This window comes from Orcinus orca, chromosome 4 (genome assembly GCF_937001465.1).
Source record: "Orcinus orca chromosome 4, mOrcOrc1.1, whole genome shotgun sequence".
Classification (NCBI taxonomy): domain Eukaryota; kingdom Metazoa; phylum Chordata; class Mammalia; order Artiodactyla; family Delphinidae; genus Orcinus; species Orcinus orca.
In genome coordinates this window covers 88,878,305-88,897,806 of record NC_064562.1, presented here as the reverse complement: position 1 = coordinate 88,897,806, position 19,502 = coordinate 88,878,305, and the positions used below count along the sequence as shown (strand labels likewise).

Below are 19,502 nucleotides of genomic sequence, written 5' to 3'. Positions count from 1 at the left end.
CAAAACACGGGCTCTGAGTTTGCAGGGTCGAGACTGCACGCTGGACTGTCACTGCTCAATCCGGAGAAAGACCTTAGTTACCTCAAGAATTGGGATAAGAATTTGTGTGGTCCTTTTAAGTCCTAACATTCTGTTTTTGTTCTGGTTTGGTTTGGTTCTTTTGCCTGAGAACCTCCCCCTCGAGCATTTCTCTCTGAAAGAGAACACAAGGGGCAGTGTGTTTAGTGGGAAATCAAAGGAGTTTAGGGAAGAGCACGACGTGGAAACCAGGAGAGAGGAGGGTGATCGTCCTGCATCCCTCATCCTTTTTATTAAGGTGTTAGGATTTTGTGTGTATTTCCCTTCTGGGAGTATTTTCACATGAAGATGCCAAGAGCCAAGTATCACAGAGGAAAGAATCATGGATGGTGGAATAACAGGCATTCTAGAAGCGGAGGTAGCTCTTTTAGGTGGCGCCTCCCAGCGTGACTCCCGTCGCACCTAGTAGGTGTCCATATCCTCCACCCATAAGGAAAGCTTGCCTAGCTCCTGGCAGCTGAGGGCTCTTTGCTGCCTCTGGCATACACAGAATTCGTGTCCATAACACCATCTTCTATCTGAGTCAGCCCAGGGAGCCAAGTGAGAGCCGTGTCAGGAGCTCTGGAGTCATTCACTAACTTAAACTGCTGAGCCTTGAAATACATATAAAAATGCTTGAGAATCCTGAAACTTCTGAAACATATTCTTCTTTCTGGGTTTTCAAAAGATCCTATTGTTTGTTTATATTACTTTGTTTTATTTAGGAAGTTTGTGGAGTTTGCCGGTAATATGCTGCAGCTTCATGCATTTTAATGGGAATTTCAGCTGATTCAGAATTTAGAAGCAAATGTAATCCAGTACTCAGGGACAGGCACCACGTGTCCTAGACCTCAGGAGCCAGAAGACAATAAAGTGCTTACAGTGATGCATGTTTGTAGTATTTCCCCAGTTAGATATAATGGAGAATATTAATTTTCTTTTTAAACACACAACATTTCTCTCTCTCTCTCTCTCTCTCTCTCCTTTCTCTCTCTCCCCCTTGTTTGCTGGGGTAAGTTCAACTACTGCCTAGAGAATTCTGAGTTGAGGGTTACAATCACAAGCTCACTGCTAACTCTGTTGCTTGTGTTAAACCTTCACCATTGGAGATTGGACTTGGGGGGAAAAGAGGAGGAAGAGAGATTTTTTCAAGAAGAGGCAGGGAGGCTGCTAGCAGGGAAATGGGACATAATAATGGACAAAACAGCACAGTGAGTCACACAAGAGACTACAGAGCAGAGGCCAACAGCTTTAACCCAAACCCCAGGGAAACCTCTTGAATGAACAGTGCTAACCGCTGAGAGGTGAGCCACAAAGCACCAGACAACCCCAGGGTGGAGCCAGACCGTGCCCTTCCGGAGACTGAGCTGAAGCCAGAAGGGGTTTCTCGGGCTTGCCTTGGCCAGGCCTGTGTTCCTGGCAGACGCCTTATTTAGCAGCCATTGCGCAGGAAGCCTCGCACCAGCTGCTGAAGCTCCCTTATAACCGAGGGAGTAATTGATTCTGCCCCCTCTTCTCTGCGCGCCAGGAGGGGACAGCAAAAACCCTTCAAGGGAGGTTCACGACTGTTCTTGGGGGATGGTCAGGCCAGAGCAGACTGCACCCCACAAAGGAAGCACTGCATGGTGGTCAGAGCTGGCCCTGGGTGCCCTCTTCCTATTTTTATTGTAAATTACTTTTTTCTTATTTCAAAGTACTTAGTATCCATTATAGAAAATGTTATGGAATGTATTCCTTAAAAAGTGATAAATATCAATACTTTAACTTTTTAGTATAACTTTTCAGTCTTTTTGTTCCATGTGTAAACATAATTTTTTTAAAATGGGAAGCATTCTCTACATACTGCTTTGTAATCTCCTTTCCCCCCTAAATCATGTGTCATGAACATCTTCCCATTTCATGAAATATTCTTCTAACACACTTTTATGGCTATGTGGTATTACACTGCATGATAAACCATAGTTTATTTAGTCGACTCTGTTCTGTTGGACATTTAGTTTGCTTCTAATTATTAAACTATATTAAAAGCATGGCTCTGGACACCCTGTTAGCTAAATCTCTGTGCATATCCACATGATATTCTTGCTTAGAATTAAACCTTAAAAGCGGAATTCCTGGATCAAAGAGTATACACTGTTTAAAAAGCTTTGGACACATGTTGCAAAACTGCCTTCCAGGAAGGTGGCACTGGTTTCTATTTGCAGAGCAGAATATGATAGTATCTGCCTTCCAATACTCACCAGCATTGTATAGTATCCATAAAAAAAGTTTTGCCCACCCTCTTCTTACTGTGCTATTTTCTATGGAAAAGAGGGAAAGCAGAAATAGGTAAATTCCAAGGATAACAGAGACCTGTAAGAATAGAGTCAAAATGCCAAAGTCCAGCTTTATTAAAAAAATAAATATCTAATGATGGACAAAGAGGTCTTCTTCTTATCTTTAGAACTAGATGATAAAAAAAGATAAATTCATTACTTGGAACTGGTTTTATTTTAATGCTGAGACCAAATTATAAAGAAAACTCCAATTTTAATTGTCTTTTCTGTCAAAGAGAATAAGCTTCGGAATAGAAAGGATTAGTGTGAACACTAGTGACAGGGATCAGAGCCCCATTGGTGATTGTGAAGGGTCCTGCCCACTTTAATGCCTTCTGCAAGGTCTCTGTCCCAGGGGCCAGAGAGAACGCACCAGTGAGATCACCAAACGATGGTTGGTGGTTTCCGTGGAATCGTGAAGGATGAAAGAGAAACGAAAAGACTGCTCTTCTGGCAAATCCATAAACTTTCAGAAAAGGAAAGAACATGGGTTCTGAAGATGACAGACTGATGAACTCAACAACAAATTCAGATAAAATGCTAGATTGAATTTTTAAAGTATTATGAAAATTTCCCACATATGAAGGAAAGAGAACAATATAAAGAAAGCATCATGAACCTTTATCCAGACACAACAATTACCCACTCATGGCCAACCTTGTCTCTCCATCCCCACCCCGCCTCCACCCTGCCATTCTGACTCCCACTGTCTCCCTGACTTGGTGGTTTTGAGCCACTTCTATGACATCATATGATTTCCTCCTTAAATATTTCAGTATTATCCCTAAAAGATAAGGAATGTTTTCCCCTAAAAATAAATCATCACAGTGCCATCATCACACCAAAAGTATCAACTATAATTTCTTAATATCTTCAAATATCTGGTGTTCCATTTTCCTGATGGTGTCACCAAAAAAGTATTTTTTGAGTTGTTTTGTTTGAATCGGAATCCAATCAAGTCCTGCCCATTGCATTTGTTTTCACATCTCCGAAGTCTCTTCTCATCTTCAGGTCCTCCCCCCTCCCCTTTTTTTCCTCCTCACAATTTATTTTAAAGGAAAATGGGTCATAGGTGCTGTGGAATTACCCACATTCTGGATTTGGCTGATAGCCTCCCTGTGGCGTTGTTTAATCCTAACCCTTTTTATTTCTGTAAACTGGGAGTTGAATTTAGGTTCATCAGGTTCAGGTTCGATTTTTCAACGAGGATACGTCACAGGTGGTGCTGTGTACTTCCTCTTGCACCGTATCCTTATCTCTCTCTTTACGATGTCAGGTTTGATCTGCAAGGTTGGGGTATCATCAGCTGGAACTATCCATTATAAAGTTCCCCATGAGCTTTTTACCTAATGATTTTAGGAGTTATTGATTAGCATTGCCTAGATTAAATGATTTTATTCGTTTAGGGTATGCAAATGGTAATATTCTAATTATATCATTTTTGTTATTTTATTAGCTAGAATACTTCTATAAAGAGAAAAAAAACCCTTCCCTTATCAATTACTGGATATCTGAGATATGGTAAGGTATGACAAGTTAAGGAAAATGCTGAAATCTTTCTCTTTATGTGCCAGTTTTCAGAATAGTGAGTTTGTTCCCTGGTGTCCTTCAAAGACCATCAGTGGATTTTTTGTGTTTTGTTTTGCAGTGTTATGTACTCATGGGTCTAAATATACTTTATGTTTTTCTTTTATTGCAATATTTATTCTTATTTATGCTCAAATTATCCAAACTGTGACCAGTGGAAGCCTCTTCCATTTGGCTTCTCAGTTCTTTTGACAGGACACTAATTGTCTTTGATAGCATCCTTGTAGCTGGTACAAGATGGCCCGGGCTCCTCTTTTATACTTTTTGCCTAGACCTGGAATCAACCATTTCTCCAAGGAGCCCTGGTTCTTTTTAGTGGGAATTGGTATTTAGAGACCACATTGCAGGTCTTAGATTGGATTTTGGCATGAGTGATATTCAAGTATTTTGGAAAGGAAGTGATGGTCACTAGACACCAGGGACTAGTTAAAGTCATCATACATTTATTAAATAAGACATAGCTCATTCTAGATGAGAGAGAAGAGAATAGGCATAAACAAACAACTTGTCCTAGTTGTTTGGACAACTAGGACATGGTACTGTGTATAAAGAGCTTTGGGGAAATAATTATGCCCAGAGTTAAGGAATAAAGCTACAGCAAGGAGGTGATATCTGAGCAATGGAAATAGGCAGGCAGGTGAGGTGGAACGGAAGAAAATCTGGACAGAGAAAAGAACACGAGCAAAGCCCTGGAATCATCAAAGTGCGTGGTGTGTTTGAAGAAGAGTCGGATTTGCTTCATTTCCTCTGACAGGGATAGTGGATGTCAAGAACAGCCGATTGCAGTGGACATAATGTATGTGGACTTCAGCAGGGCATTTGTCCAGGCCTATCATGGTATTATTTTGGACAAGATGGAGAAATATGGACTAAACGATAGGACGATTAGATGAATTAACAACAGTTATAGGTGAATAAATGAACCCAAAGGATGCTGGTCAGTAGATTGACATCAGCATAGAGAATGGTCTCTAGCGGAGTGACACAGGGCTCTGTCTAGTTCAACATTTTAATCAATGATTTAGATCAAAGTATAGAAAAAATACTTAACAAATCTGCAGATTATATGAAGCTAAATGAGACAATGAGTAGTCTTAGTGATAGAGTCTGGATCCAAAAAGATACTGCCAAGTTGGACTTATTGAGATAAAATTTTCTAGGGATAAATGTAAATTTCCACAGCTGAGTAAAACAAAAACAAGCACACACAGACACACACATGCACACAGACACCTGGGAGAAGCACAGTTGGTAAAGCACACATGAAAAAATGTAGGAGTTTCGCTGTGCATCACATATTATTAATGTGCATGGATAATGGCAGGCGGCACAGTGTGTGATGGCGGTGCCTGTCGACAGTGGGCTGTTCAGCTCCCTCTTGGAGAATACTTTGAAAGAGCAATTGGCAAACTGGGGTAGGTTAGAGGAGAGTGTCCTGACTGGTAGGGGAATTTTTAAATTTATAAGGAAGAGTCAGAAACCTGGAATCAAAGAATTCACAGGGACTATAAGAGCTACAGTAGCTATAGAGAGGCATGTAGAAGACTTTCGCAATATGACCCTAAGCCAATATAAGCATACAACTGGAACCACTGGGTAGAAGTTAGAGGGAAACAGATTTCTGCTCTGTGGGAAAGCGTTGTAATAATCAAAGCTTCCCAGAGGCAGAGTAGGTGGCCCTGCAAATCAAACCGACCATTAAAAACACAGAGACAACTAGCAGGGAAGTCGTTGAGGAGAGTCAGCCATCATAAGAAAGAATTAAGTTCTCTTCTGTATCAGAGAGTCCACGACCCCTGTTCTCCTTAGCAGCCTCCCTTTCAGGCTCCCAAATGCACATGCTGCTCACATAACTGCTTAGACTCCGCCCTGAAATGTTCTTCATTCACACAGTGCCCTCACACCTTGGTCTTTTCTTTTCATCCTCCTCCTATGCACCACTGTCAACGTTGCCATACTGCACAAAGACTCAAGAGAGATGGATTCTAGTTTTAGTTCTTCTAATAGTATTTCTAGGACCTCAGGTGTGGTAGGTTAAAGATGGCCAAAAAGTCTTTGATGTTCCTCCCGCTGAGAGATGGAGTCTAACTTTCCTCCCCTTGAATCTGGGCTGGTCTCAGTGACTTGCTTAACCAATAGAATGTGGTAGGAGCTATGGGGCTTCCGAGGCTAGGTCACAGGAAGCCTTGCTGTTGTCACCCCAGCTTCTTGGAATGCTCACTGTGTGAGGAAGCCCCAGTAGCCACTAGCGAAGACCAGGGAGAGAGAGAGAGATGCCTAGTGAGCCCCAGTCTCTGCACCCCAGCTGAAGCCCCAGACATCATGTGGGGCAGAGATGTCATCCCTCCAAGCCCAGTCCAAATTTCATATTGGAGAGAAAAAGGAATGATTATTGTATTTTCAAACACTAAGTTTTGGCGTGGTGTATAGCACAGCGATAGGTAACCAGAATATCAGGTAAGTCATCCTAACTCTTTGGGACTCAATTTTCAATGTGTAAATGGGGTGACAGAATCTGATACTTTCTAAGGTCCTCTTCCACTTTGACACTCTCTATGGCTAACATTTGTGGTCCCAGCATTCCTTTACACACCTTTTTAATAACCACTTATTTATTTTTCTTCCAGTTTTATTGAGATATAATTGACATACCCTTTGTACTCTTTAAAATCATTGAGGATCTCAAAGAACTTTTGTGTATGTGGGTTAAATCTGTTGATATTTGCCACATTGGAAATTAAAACTAAGAAAAATACAAAATATTTGCTCATTATTTTACACAAAAATAATAAAAACCTATTAAATATTAACACAAACAAAATACTTTTGATGAAAATATTATCCAAAACAAAAAATTTACTAGAAGAGTGGCATGGTTTAACATTTTTGTGATTTATTTTTTAAATACCTAGCTTGATATAAGACAACCGGGTTCTCATATCTGCTTCTGCACTGAGATGTTTCAGTATCACATGCTATGTAACCTCTAGAAAACTTCACTGCACACTTGAGGGAGAATGAGCCTGCTCGAGGTAAACAATGTATTTATATTTCTATGAGAAGAGTTTTGACCTCACAGACACTCCCCTGAATGAATGTTGGGGATTTCCAGGGGTCACCAGACCATACTTTGAGACACACTGCTCTAAAGAAATGATGTGGAAAATTAATCCTTATTCATTCACTTGTGGCTGATAACACTTAACAATTTCAAATTTTAGAGGAATTTGTGTTTTAACAAGGAATGAAGTCTTCCTCAGAAGGATCAATCTCTAATGGCTGCCTTTCAAAAACACAGAGAGGTCTTTGGTTAAGGGTCCCCTGTTCCAGTCCACTTCACAGGTCTCTGCCCTCTCAGCCTCCACTGAGTCTGGCCCTGGCCAGAAGCTGTGGCCACAAGACTAGACCCATCAGAGACAAGAAGAGAGCAAACACGCAGTCATGTTCAGGTCATCCATGGCTTCTTCACTTTTAGATACTATCTTTCTTGTTTTATAGACAGAGAGGGGTTAATGAGTGATTAGCAAAGAATTGAAGATGACTAACTCTCATTGCCCCCACTTTAAGCAATTAGACTGAGTTCTTCATCACGTTGGAAACTATGCTGAGAGACAGTGGTAACATGGAGGTAATATACTTGTTTATTTAATGAAATTATTGAAAATCAGAAATGATATCATATCTAGACTTTCCTAGCAATGTAGACGTTTCCCAGAACTTTTAGCTGCAGATTTTTAGTAATTGCATTGTGCTAATCAACTAAAATGGGCCAGTATAAATGTTAATAAGTAAACATAATCATAATCATAATCCTGGACATATTCAGTTGCCAAGGACTTCAAGGGGTCATCCAACCCATCCCTCTGCCTTCAGGCATGGGTTAGCATCCCAGGGATTCTCAGCAGAAATAATGTCAAAAAATATGTTCTGCATTGGACTACTTCTTCCCACCTTCTTTATATCTTTTCAGATATCCTAGTCCAGAAAACAAAGGTAATTAATTCAAGTTATTTTAGAAAACATTCAAAAAGATCAAGATACTGAGAAACTTGTTCAAAGGAAGATAGTTCATGGATCTCTTTTTTTCTATAAATGAGGCAATGAGTATACTTTACATGTAAGACCTGCTGAGTCTGCACGTATTGAATATGATTTAAGTTGTTTGAGGGCTGGGTTAAAGGATTTTATTTTTTTATGTTGGTAACAACCAAATTGTAATACATGATTAATTGGGCATTTTCCTCCTAGTTCCACTAGGAGTTAAATATGTTTTGATGCATTTAACAGTTTGGGGATTTGAAAAGACTGTATAAGCTAGCTAATACTTATCTGGGAAATTACTAGAATGATCAAAGATTTATGTAGAGTTGAAGAATATCTTGTTATGCTTAGGATTAAATGATTTATGAGAAAAAGTCAAATGATAGCATGTCAGATGATGTCCTTGAATTTTGGTTTTATGAGATTTTTCTTAAAACGTAGTTCCTGTGTTATCAAGGACTCTCAAAATAATAAAATAATCCTTTGGTGAGCTCTCCACCTGCCCTGAAACCTACAGAATAATTCCTTCTTTGATAGTCTATAAATTAAGCTCTGGCCCAAAAGCCACAAACAAAGGCAAAGTGTTTCTGTTTTCAGAGCTCTGCCACCATCAAATATGGAAATATATACCTTCTCTCCCTTAGCATGACAAAGATCTTTGTTCAGGCCCTGGGTATTCAGGGACGATCTCCTTCCAGCCAGCATTCCCCCTCACTAGGGTCAATTTTGAATGTTGCAGCTAAACTTTCACTGTCTGGACATTAGCCCTCAAACCCAGCATCAGCTATCATGTTCAATAAGAACAGTACACTTTTGAGGCCTTATTCTTCAGTCTTGATTACTGAGAGAGAATTCTAGAGAATTCTATGACAGGGCTGGAATAGAAGAGCATGCTAATTTAAAGCACCAATTTTTTTTTTTTTTTTTTCGGTACGCGGGCCTCTCACTGTTGTGGCCTCTCCCATTGCAGAGCACAGGCTCCGGACGCGCAGGCTCAGCGGCCATGGCTCACGGGCCCAGCCGCTCCGCGGCATGTGGGATCTTCCCAGACCGGGGCACGAACCCGTGTCCCCTGCATCGGCAGGCAGACTCTCAACCACTGCGCTACCAGGGAAGCCCCCTCATTGGGTTTTTATGAGAATTAAATAATAATGCAAGGAGAGCACTTGGAGCAGTGCCTGGCACATTGCAAGCACTCCATAGCATTAACTATTATATTAGCTATTATATTCCTCAATACATCTTTGTGGAATGAATGTTGAATATTAGCAAAGGTCCAATAGTAGCCACTCTAAGTGGATGGCATTTCACATATTCAGTGAAAAACCTTAGAAGAGGGGTGACAGCTCACATGCCAAGTCCAGTTGTGACTGCTTGGAGTGCTGTGTTGAGAAGGATTCTGAGGCTAGGTCTCAGCCCATCAGGAGTTAGTGACATGCTTATTAGGAATGTCATTAGGCCCTCGAGTTCTTTCTTCTATAATAAAACCTAGTACATAAGGCTACTTAGAAAGCTCTTTTACTTAACTTTGGGTTGGAGAGTTATTAAAATATAGAATTACATATAGGTTTTCAATCCATATTAGAGAGGTTTATAAGGACTCTATCATGTGTAGTTTGAGAAAAGAGAGGGCAGGCGTCAGCCTTCTGCACACTTGTAGTTTCAGTGCTGAGCACATAGTCGAAGCTCAGCCACTATTTTTTTGCATCGAACTGAAAATAATCATGTTATGCTGAAATTCTTCCCATGGAACCCAGAGGATATTGGTAAAATTAAACTTGAGTAGTGTTAATGTTTTGTTCATAGGTTTCGTGTAGTTTTGCATATATTTCATGGCATTTATATTAAATTCATAAATAAAATATTCCTCTGTTGGTATGAACTCAATAAAGCATTTAAAAATAACAATAAAAATGTCTTCCTGCCCTCTTCTATATTTATCGGTAATTTCCCTGATTTCTCAGCTCTTTAAGACTTAATGAAAGAACTATGCAGGGTGGTAAGTTGGTGACAGCAGATGTGGTCTGGCCAGTCAGAAGCAGAAAAGGCCTTAGGTGACCCGTGGGCAAGGATCACATAGCTTCAAACAAAACTGCTCTTCTGACATGGGCCATGGAACACTTCCTATCTGACAGGATGCTCCATCACGACGTCATAAAACGCATGCTGTGTTTTCACTACACACTTTGGGAAATGTATATTAGAAATGCCTGAACATTGAATGACTCAGGTACAGCTAACAGAGGGAATTGAGGACACTGGTTATGGGGTCACAGGAGGATAATGTCCTGAGCAGTGTCAAGAACATGGTTTTAAAGCCAGACTCAGGTTCAAACTCCAGTCCCGCCAGGAATTTTAGTAAGTTACTATCCCTCTAAGCCTCAGTTTCTTCACCTTCAAAATGGAGCTAAAAATATCTTAAAAAGAAAGAAATGGCCTCATAGATTACTGCGAGAATAAACAAGATACAAGTCATCAAGGCCTTAGCATATGGTCAGTGCTTAATAAATTGTAGCTATTTGTTATTGTCGTTGTTTTGATTTTAAGCCCCTGCTCAGAGGATGTTAGTGGGTAAAACTATAAATGGAATTTAATCTTGTAGATTAAATTAAATGTATGCACAAGCATGTTTGCACACATAATACTGTGGACTACTTAATGGCTACATTTTATTGTTGTAATATTCTCCAAAATCTCATGCCAAGAATTTCTGAAATTTTACACCCAGTAGGCATGATATAAAAATAGTCCACTTAGGAGTCCTCTTATATGCACTGGGTCAGGATTGAGCAAAAATTCAACCCCATAATAGTATTTTGTAAAAGGAGATAAAAACATCTAATCACACCACATGGACTACTCTGTACAAACAATGTTACTAAACCCAAGAGATGTCAATATAATTAAACTACTAAAACCCTGCTTTGTTCCCACTTTCCCTCTTTTATATATTAGGTGTATGATGACATAGTGTAAGGAGAATTCATGCTCCCATTACCTGACTGCTGAGGCCATAGCATATCTCACCCATGGCCAGCAGCTGACAAAGAAAGATGATATATAAGAACAAAAAAAGAAAAGAAAGTATTAGAAGCAGCTCCCCAGAGAGTAGAATATGCCCTATCCTGGAAGTGAACAAAAGCAGGGTACCCCCAACACGCTGCATGCCCTGGACGAGTCATTTCTAATAGCTCTCCTTTGTAAGACGTGAATTGGTTCAGGAAGCCTTCTTACAATGGGAAACTTACAACATCTACACACTAATGAATCCCTGAGACTTCTTGTTGCAATATTTAGCGATCTGATTTTGAATTGGCCAATTATTTCATCATCAGGTGCATGCAGAAGTCAATTACAGAGCACAGCATTCAACTGATGTCCACTTTGCTGTAAGAATTGAGATCATACTCAGGCTCCCTAAGGGTTTGAGGCTGAAATAGTTCACATAAATAGGAAGCTGCACTTCCACTCCTGAAAGCTCAGCAGTCCTCAAGCAAATGAAAAACAGGATCTGAGATTTTAACTCTGGAAGAAACTTGGTCAAACTGAGATAAAAAGTGAGGTCAGTATAGATGCAAACTGAAATGATTTATGTAAAATCAGCTGGCATTTATGTCTTCTAATACATCCTCATAGTGACACAGGGAAAAAGTGAGAGAGATTGGGCCAGATTTTTACTTGCACATTTATTTTTGGAATCGATAAGACCTGCCATTTAGAGAGTATTTCCTCTGTGCCAGGCTTATGTCATTTAATCCTTGTGACAACCCTATGCCTATGGTTGTCCCCAGGTAACAAAAAAAGAAACTGAGGCTCAGAAGACTATATAATATGCCCAAAGTCATATGGGGGAGCATTTAATACCCTTGTACTTCACTACTACATCTTACTCTACAAAGCAGAATAAAATATTTTCCATTTTAATTAACCTATTAATCACCTTTTGAGATAAACAAAAAAGAGAAATTCTAAATATATTTTGAACTATATTTTTAATATTGTGCCACTAATATGTATTTTTACCAGACTTCTAATTCTGATTTTTAAAACTTCAAGAATGACTAATAATTATCACAATAATAGACAATTTATTAAATATACACTATGTACTGTGATTGGCCAAAAAAAATGGCCTTTGCTCTATGGGAAAAGAATCTAAGAAAGAGTGGATAAATGTATATGTATAATTGATTCACTTTGCTGTACTCCTGAAACGAACACAACATTGTAAATCAACTATACTCCAATAAAAACTATTAAAAAATAGGGGCTTCCCTGGTGGCGCAGTGGTTGAGAGTCCGCCGGCCAATGCAGGGGACGCGGGTTCGTGCCCCGGTCCGGGAAGATCCCACATGCTGAGGAGCGGCTGGGCCCGTGAGCTATGGCCGCTGAGCCTGTGCGTCTGGAGCCTGTGCTCCGCAACGGGAGAGGCCGCAACAGTGAGAGGCCCGCATACCACACACACACAAAAAAAAACTATTAAAAAATAAATTAAAATAAATAAAATAAAATAAAATAATGGCCTTTTAAAGATAGCAGATCTTAATCCCTGCAACCTGTAAATTTTAATTTATATGGAAAAAAGATCTTTGAAGATATGATTAAGATAAGAATCTTGAGATGGGGAAATTATATTGAATTATCCAGACAGGCCCTAAATTCAATCACATGGATTCTTTTTTTTATTAAAGTATAGCTGATGTACAATATTATATAAGTTACACGAGTACAATATAGTGATTCACAATTTTTAAAGGTTATACTCCATTTATAGTTATTGTAAAATATTTGTTATATCCCCCATGTTATACAATATATCCATGTAGCTTATTTTATACCTAATAGTTTGTGCTGTTTAAATCTCTACCCCTATATAGCCCCTCCCCCCTGCCCTCTTCCCACTGGTAACCACTAGTTTGCTCTCTATGTCTGAATCACACGGATTCCTATAAGAGGGAGGCAGAGGAGATTAGGCAGAAGAGAAGGGGACATGATTGTGTAGGGAGAGATTAGGGTGATGTGGCCACAAGCCAGTGAGAATGCTGGCAGCCACAAGGAGCTGGAAAAGGCAAGGAACTGATTCTCCTCCAGAGCCTCTAGAAATAGTGCAACCCTGCTGCAACCTTGATTTTGACCCAGTGTTAATGTTTTTCAACTTCTGGCCTCCAGAACCGAGAGAGAATGAATTTCTGTTGTTTTAAGTCACCAAGTTTGTGATAGTTTGTTACAGCAGCCCTAAGAAACTAACTCACGTGTCATGCCCTGTGCATAGTGTGTACGTGTGTGTGTATTCTCTGGTCCTCACACTAATGCTATGAAATAAGTATTTTATGTTTACAGATGAAGGAAGAGAAGCTTAAAGAGGTTGCCTATGGAGATTAAAATCACACAGCAATTATATGGCAGAACTGGGGTTTGAGTCCTGCTCTATACTCCTTCCCCCTCCCTGATTAGTCATTAATACACTTAAAGTGAGTTTGGGTAAGCATCTTGGAATAAGTACAGGAGGACTGTTGGAGTTTTATTTATAAAAGGAATTTCAAAACACTAGTAAGTATATTCTTTAAGATCCCAAATTATCTGAGAAGTTAGTCTACAGTGTATCACATACACCTACACTCCTACAGCAAAGGCCATGGTAAGAAATGCTCTATAACAATTAGCCCTCCTGACCAAGTAAAATCCACCCCCGATGGTGGGAAATTTCTACAACCTCCTAAAGGAAATGAACACGAAAGCTCAGGCTATATCCATCAGCAGTGTTACTGAACGTAGAATTTTTTGAAAAATCGTCACTTGGCATAGCCTAAATTGTAAGACAGCCCCAAATGAAGAAAGAAAGAATAATATTAACATTGAACAGTGTTGGTTTCAGGTGCATATTAAAAGCTTATATGCTAAAAAAAAAAAAAAAAAGCTTATATGCTAGTGGTCCTTGTTAAATGCTGTTTCAGCCTGAACCCTCCTTGCAGACAGTTTCTTTCAGTCAGTAAGAAGTCAAAGCACAGAAGATACCAAACAAAGAATCTATGCCTCAATTATAAACATCTCATCACTGGCGTTTATAAAAAATTTATCAGTCTTTCATATATGACTAGATTCAATACATATATTTTGAGAGCCTATTATTTGCGAAGCAGTGTGCAAGTTGCTGCTTTAATGCAAAAACAAGAACTCTTAAAGGATCTTACAGGCTAGTTATGATAATCACAAGAACTAGCCCCTACATGACACTTGCTATGTACTGGTGTTGTTCTAAATGCTTTCCATGGATGCATCATTTAATCCTCACCACAACCCTATAAGGTATGTTCTGTTATTACCACTCCCATTTTACAACTCAAGGAAAAAATGTTTAGAGTTATTACAACTTGTCCACGGTCTTCCAGCTAATAAGCAATTGAGTCAGGATTTCAGCCAGACAATCTAGTTAAGAAACCCAAGTTCTTAACTTTCTCCAATACTGGAACCAGAGGAGGGTACAGTTGACCAGAACACAAAGTGGGGAGAGATAATAGTCATAAGAAATATACACGAAAGTTACCCGAATGTTCATAGAGAACTGCATCTTGCCATCTTCCTTCAGCTTGGATTAGCCTTCTTCCAGTTCTTCAAGCACCCTGAACACAAAAACTGACCTCTTGTGGCTCAGGACCTTTGCATTACTGTCTCCTCTGCCTGGAATTAATTTTAAGTATATTAGAATTAATTTAATTACTTTAATTTAATTAAAAATATAATCATATTGATTTTGTTAATCATAATACTTAACACATTTATTAATTAAAGTCATTTTACGTGCTTGTTTAGTAGTTTATTTGTTCATTTTCGCCATTAGATTCCAGATCCATGAAGGTGGGGCTCAACTCTGTCATGTACAGCACTGAGTCCTGATGACTGACACGCTGCAGGCCCTCAATTCGTGTTTGTTATTGTTGCATGGTTGCAGGAAACTTAGAAAGCATTCCTGCCAGTGGTCATTTTGAGGCTGGCTTTGAAAGTTGGCTACTTTTATTTATTTATTTTTTGCTGTACGCGGGCCTCTCACTGTTGTGGCCTCTCCCGTTGCGGAGCACAGGCTCCGGACGCGCAGGCTCAGCGGCCATGGCTCACGGGCCCAGCCGCTCCGCGGCATGTGGGATCTTCCCGGACCGGGGCACGAACCCGTGTCCCCTGCATTGGCAGGCGGACCCTCCACCACTGCACCACCGACGAAGCCCCGAAAGTTGGCTACTTTTAAACTGCGGAGTTGAGGGGGAAGGAGATTCAGATTGGAGGAAGCAGCATCAAATCTCCCTAACATGGTTATCATCACGCTTAAATCATGTATATGAAACACTTTGTAAAGAGTTGTGCATTTTTGTAACAGTGGACTGGTAAGACTGGAAAAATAGGATGATACCTTCTGTAAACATTATTTAATCCTCATTTACAGATGAGGAAACTAAGAGGCAAAGGGTGAAGTCACTCACCCAAGCTGGCCACAGCTGGAGAGCAGCAGAGCCAGGTTTTGTACTTAGCACTGGCTAGCTCAAAGCCCACCAAGTTCATCACAAAACCATACTACCTCCCCAAAGTCAAAAATCCTAAAATGCCAGGCTGAGGAATTTGTACTTGATTTGATGAACCACAGAGCAAGGCTGAGACTAGGGTGAGGCTAGCAGAGCACTCACTTCGGGTTCAAAATTTAAGGGGTTGCCAAAGAACTTAGTAATCAAGATAAATAATATTATAATGCAATATTTATAAAACATAAAATCAGCAGACTTGGCGCCCAGCTCCTTTTATTGCTCTTTTTGTAAGTAAAGTTTGATTGAAACCAGGGACAGGATTAGGGGGAGGCAGGGTTATGCAAGCACAGGGTTGAATCCTGTTCTTTATTTTAAATTTTGATATTTTGTTCCTCACGGATATATTTGGGATTAATTTTGATTTTTTTAAAAATATTGCATTAAAATAATATTTATCTTAATTACTGAGTGTTTTGGCATCCCCTTAAATTTTATACCCGAGGTGAGCACTTTGCTTGTCTTACCCTAGTCCCAGCCCAGCCTGACTTTGCCTTCATTAAGAGTCATCTGGCCCTAACGCATGATGATTCAGAGTGGGGTGCTGAGAAGAGCAGGCTAGAGCAAAAATATAGACAAGAATGAATCGAAAGCTGTCAAATTAGTGTTTTAAAGTTTTATGAAACAGTTCCCTTCTGTGTGCTTATGTCATCAAACCAATACATACTTAGATCCATTTGGTTAATTTTGCTTTTGAATCTTAGTTTTCTTTTTAAACTTGTTTTATAATTATGTAAAATATTTATATGGTTTCAAAGTCAAATCTATACGACAATATATAGTTGGAGAAATCTAGCTTCTAATTCTGTATCTTCCACCCTGGTCTTTACCCACTGCTATAAGTAACCATGAAGAAAATTATTTGAATTATCCCCTCCCCCAACAACAACAACAAAAATCAAGACCCAAATGAGGGAACTGGGAGTGAAGATAGAAAACATGGTGAGAATTTTCAGTTAGTCTATATGACTTGGCAACTGACTGCATGGTGAGAAGAAGAACAACGGCCAGGACCTCAAGACAGTGCCACAATTTAGAGGAGCTGTAGATAACTCTGAATTATCAGAACAGTGCCTCTTTAGTCAGCACTGGGAGGTCTAGAGAAAATCCTGGTTTGGGAGGGATGATGGCAATCTCAGGTTAGGGGCATGTGACAGACAACGAGCCTTGGAGTTTTTTGTCCTATTGTTAGGCTATTGACACTGTTGTGTAACAGCGTTAGAGTATAAAACATTTGAAATAATCGGGCAGACGATTGGAACTTGAAAATAGTTTTGTTTTAGATTTTTCATGACATATTTTTGTTATTTTGGTAATAAGGCTTTGGCTTTTTGAAGATAAAATGGCCATAATTTCAGTCTCTCCTCCCTTCTGTTGAGGAAAATAAAGACAGGATTTATTTATTTGCTTAATATCTAGATTTTCCTCTTTTGATCTCACATCAGGCATATTAAATGCTAAATATCTTTTCTCTCTCTGGGGGGTTTTCTGCCTTCATAAACACTCGCCCAGCTACTATATTAGCTAATTTTTCTTTCTTGAAATCCACTCTTACCTGAATTATTTAAACGGATCTTTTCTGAACTCATTCTAAGTATTTTGCTATTTCATAAAGCAAAGCATTTTAGAATGTGTCCATTTACTAGAAATGTCTTTGGAAGCCCTTTCAACCCATTGTGTGATACAATACCCTACTGTGTGTGTGTAACCCACACTAGTTTCAGGCTATTTTTACCACACACGCTCACACTGGTTTGAGCATTTTAATTAAATCAGACAAACAACCAATCACTAAGTTAGTCAGTAACCATTCCCTGAAAACAGTCAGACAGATTGTGTCTGTAGATATAGCCTCAGTCTTTTTGTTAACACAGCCATTTTGGTTTTCTTCACTTAATCTCATTAAGGGCATCTGCCTCTCTCCACCTGACTTACGACTTTCTAGATTTCCTGAGCCAATGAATGTTTAGGTTTCCAGTTATGCGTCTCCAGATGCATTTGTTCTGCCTTCATTCTTTTTGTTCTTTCCTTTCCAGGTATTTAATATATTTTGATACACTGCATTTTTCATTTGTTAAAACTGGTTTTTATACTGGTTTCCAGTTTAGGGTCTTATCCTTTTAGTATTAGTGTGTCAGCGTGTGTGTGTGTGTGTGTGTGTGTGTGTGTGTATTTGTGTGTATAGTATCTGTGTGTGTTAGGGCATTATAACATCCTTATTTTGGCTTCCTTTCATCTTTCCCTGATCCCGGGGCTGGACGAAGGCCTTGTGTCTAATAAGTCATTTGCATCAGCATGTCCCAAATGACCAAGAGAGGAGGATAGGAGAGATTAGCATGGTAATCTCATTCTGATGGATAAAATTAGCAAAGATATTCCCCACAAATGGAGAGCTGCCATTGGCGAACTGCTGTGCTTAGAATCAATTACTAAATTACTTTGAGCTCTAAGTTGACATTAACAGAAAAAAATTGCCATCGACCGAAGGGAAATAAGATAAAAAATATGCGATCATTAAATCTCTCGCTACTATTCACGAATGTGACTCACAAGAATGGTATACAAAATAGGGCAGAATTTAATTTCTAACAGTGCCCCCTGTCAACATTTCATCCTCAGCTTCTCCGTGGCCTGTGAGTCGGCAGTGGCCTTTCCCACTCAGTCTTTGCAGAGGAAAGAGAAGCAGGAAGGGAAAGAGAGAACAGGTGAGGAAAAGAGGTCTGGTTCAGCTCTTTCACTTTCCTCTAAGGCTCAGCAGCGAGCTGAGGAGACCCAAGGGCGATTTCTGATTCCTCAGCCACCCGATCACACCAAGCAGGGATTGACAGGCTGCCCCTTCACGTCCAAAGGGGAGCCACACCAGACAAGGCCTGTTGACATTCGGAATGCTGTCTGATCCGCGTCAACAGTAACAATGTGAAGCTAGCTCTCTCCCCAGTCCTGCTAGCCCAGCCTGCCAGGGAAATAGTGACTAGAAACACTTTCTCACACCATCACCTATACTATCAGTTTGTCCAGAAGTTGTTTAACTCCCACAGAATTTCTTAGAAATATAAGACACCTACATTAAGAAAAGCCTTTCCCCATTCAGAAACACATCCTTGTCTTAATGGGGAGACGGTGCTGATGTTGGGTATAAACAAGGAAATCAGTTCGTATTAGGGAAGAATCTTTAAAATCGCTTAAGTCAGAGCCTGGGGAATCCCAGTGGCAGAGTAATTGTTAATATTATTAGCACAGTATACATATCAGCTGTCGAGATATTATGAGGATTTGAATTCAATCTCTGTTGGGGGAGTCAGGGTCAACATCATTAACTATAGATCTTGTCTCGGTTTCCATATAGACGCCTCAGGGCAAGTGTCTGCCAGATACATCTCTATAGATGGGCAGAACCATAGGACATACAAGGGGCCCATCACACACATCAGTAATAGACAACAAGCTTTTGTTTATCTGAAGGTTTACTGGAATTAACTGATTAGTGTCAACTTGACACAATAACTTTTGTCTACAATGCAGTAGATCATTTTGATGGTTTTATTGATGGAGTGTGTTGTCTAATGTAAATTATAGGGGGAAGTCGAATTTAGATAAAGTCTGCCACATTTTTCTTAAGAGGAAACTGGACAAGCTGTTTGTAAAGGCACCCATGACAGGACACCTTCTGCAGTCTTATGGATATTATGATGGTAATTGTGATATTAATAATAATAATTACGAGGGAGAGTTGTAATTGAAATGTATGCAATTCAGGGGTTGGCAAATGCATCTTTAAGAGGACACATTTTGTGCTCTTACAGATATTATAACAAAATTGTGATATTAATAACCACGATTAGAAGGGAGATTTGTAAGTGAAATGTAAGCAATCCATTCTTAAATGAAACTCGGAACACAAAACCATTAAAGGGAAATGAGGAAATAAGTCTAG

General features: G+C 39.7%; 1 long non-coding RNA gene across 1 annotated transcript; it reads left to right on the top strand.

Moving 5' to 3' along the window:
* The first annotated feature begins 6,200 nt into the window (after positions 1-6,200).
* On the top strand, positions 6,201-19,261 carry LOC125964344 (uncharacterized). The gene is made up of 4 exons (XR_007477298.1): positions 6,201-6,416; positions 6,872-6,991; positions 18,188-18,273; positions 19,145-19,261. It is a non-coding gene; the product is annotated as an uncharacterized LOC125964344 (long non-coding RNA).
* The last annotated feature ends 241 nt before the right edge of the window (positions 19,262-19,502 follow it).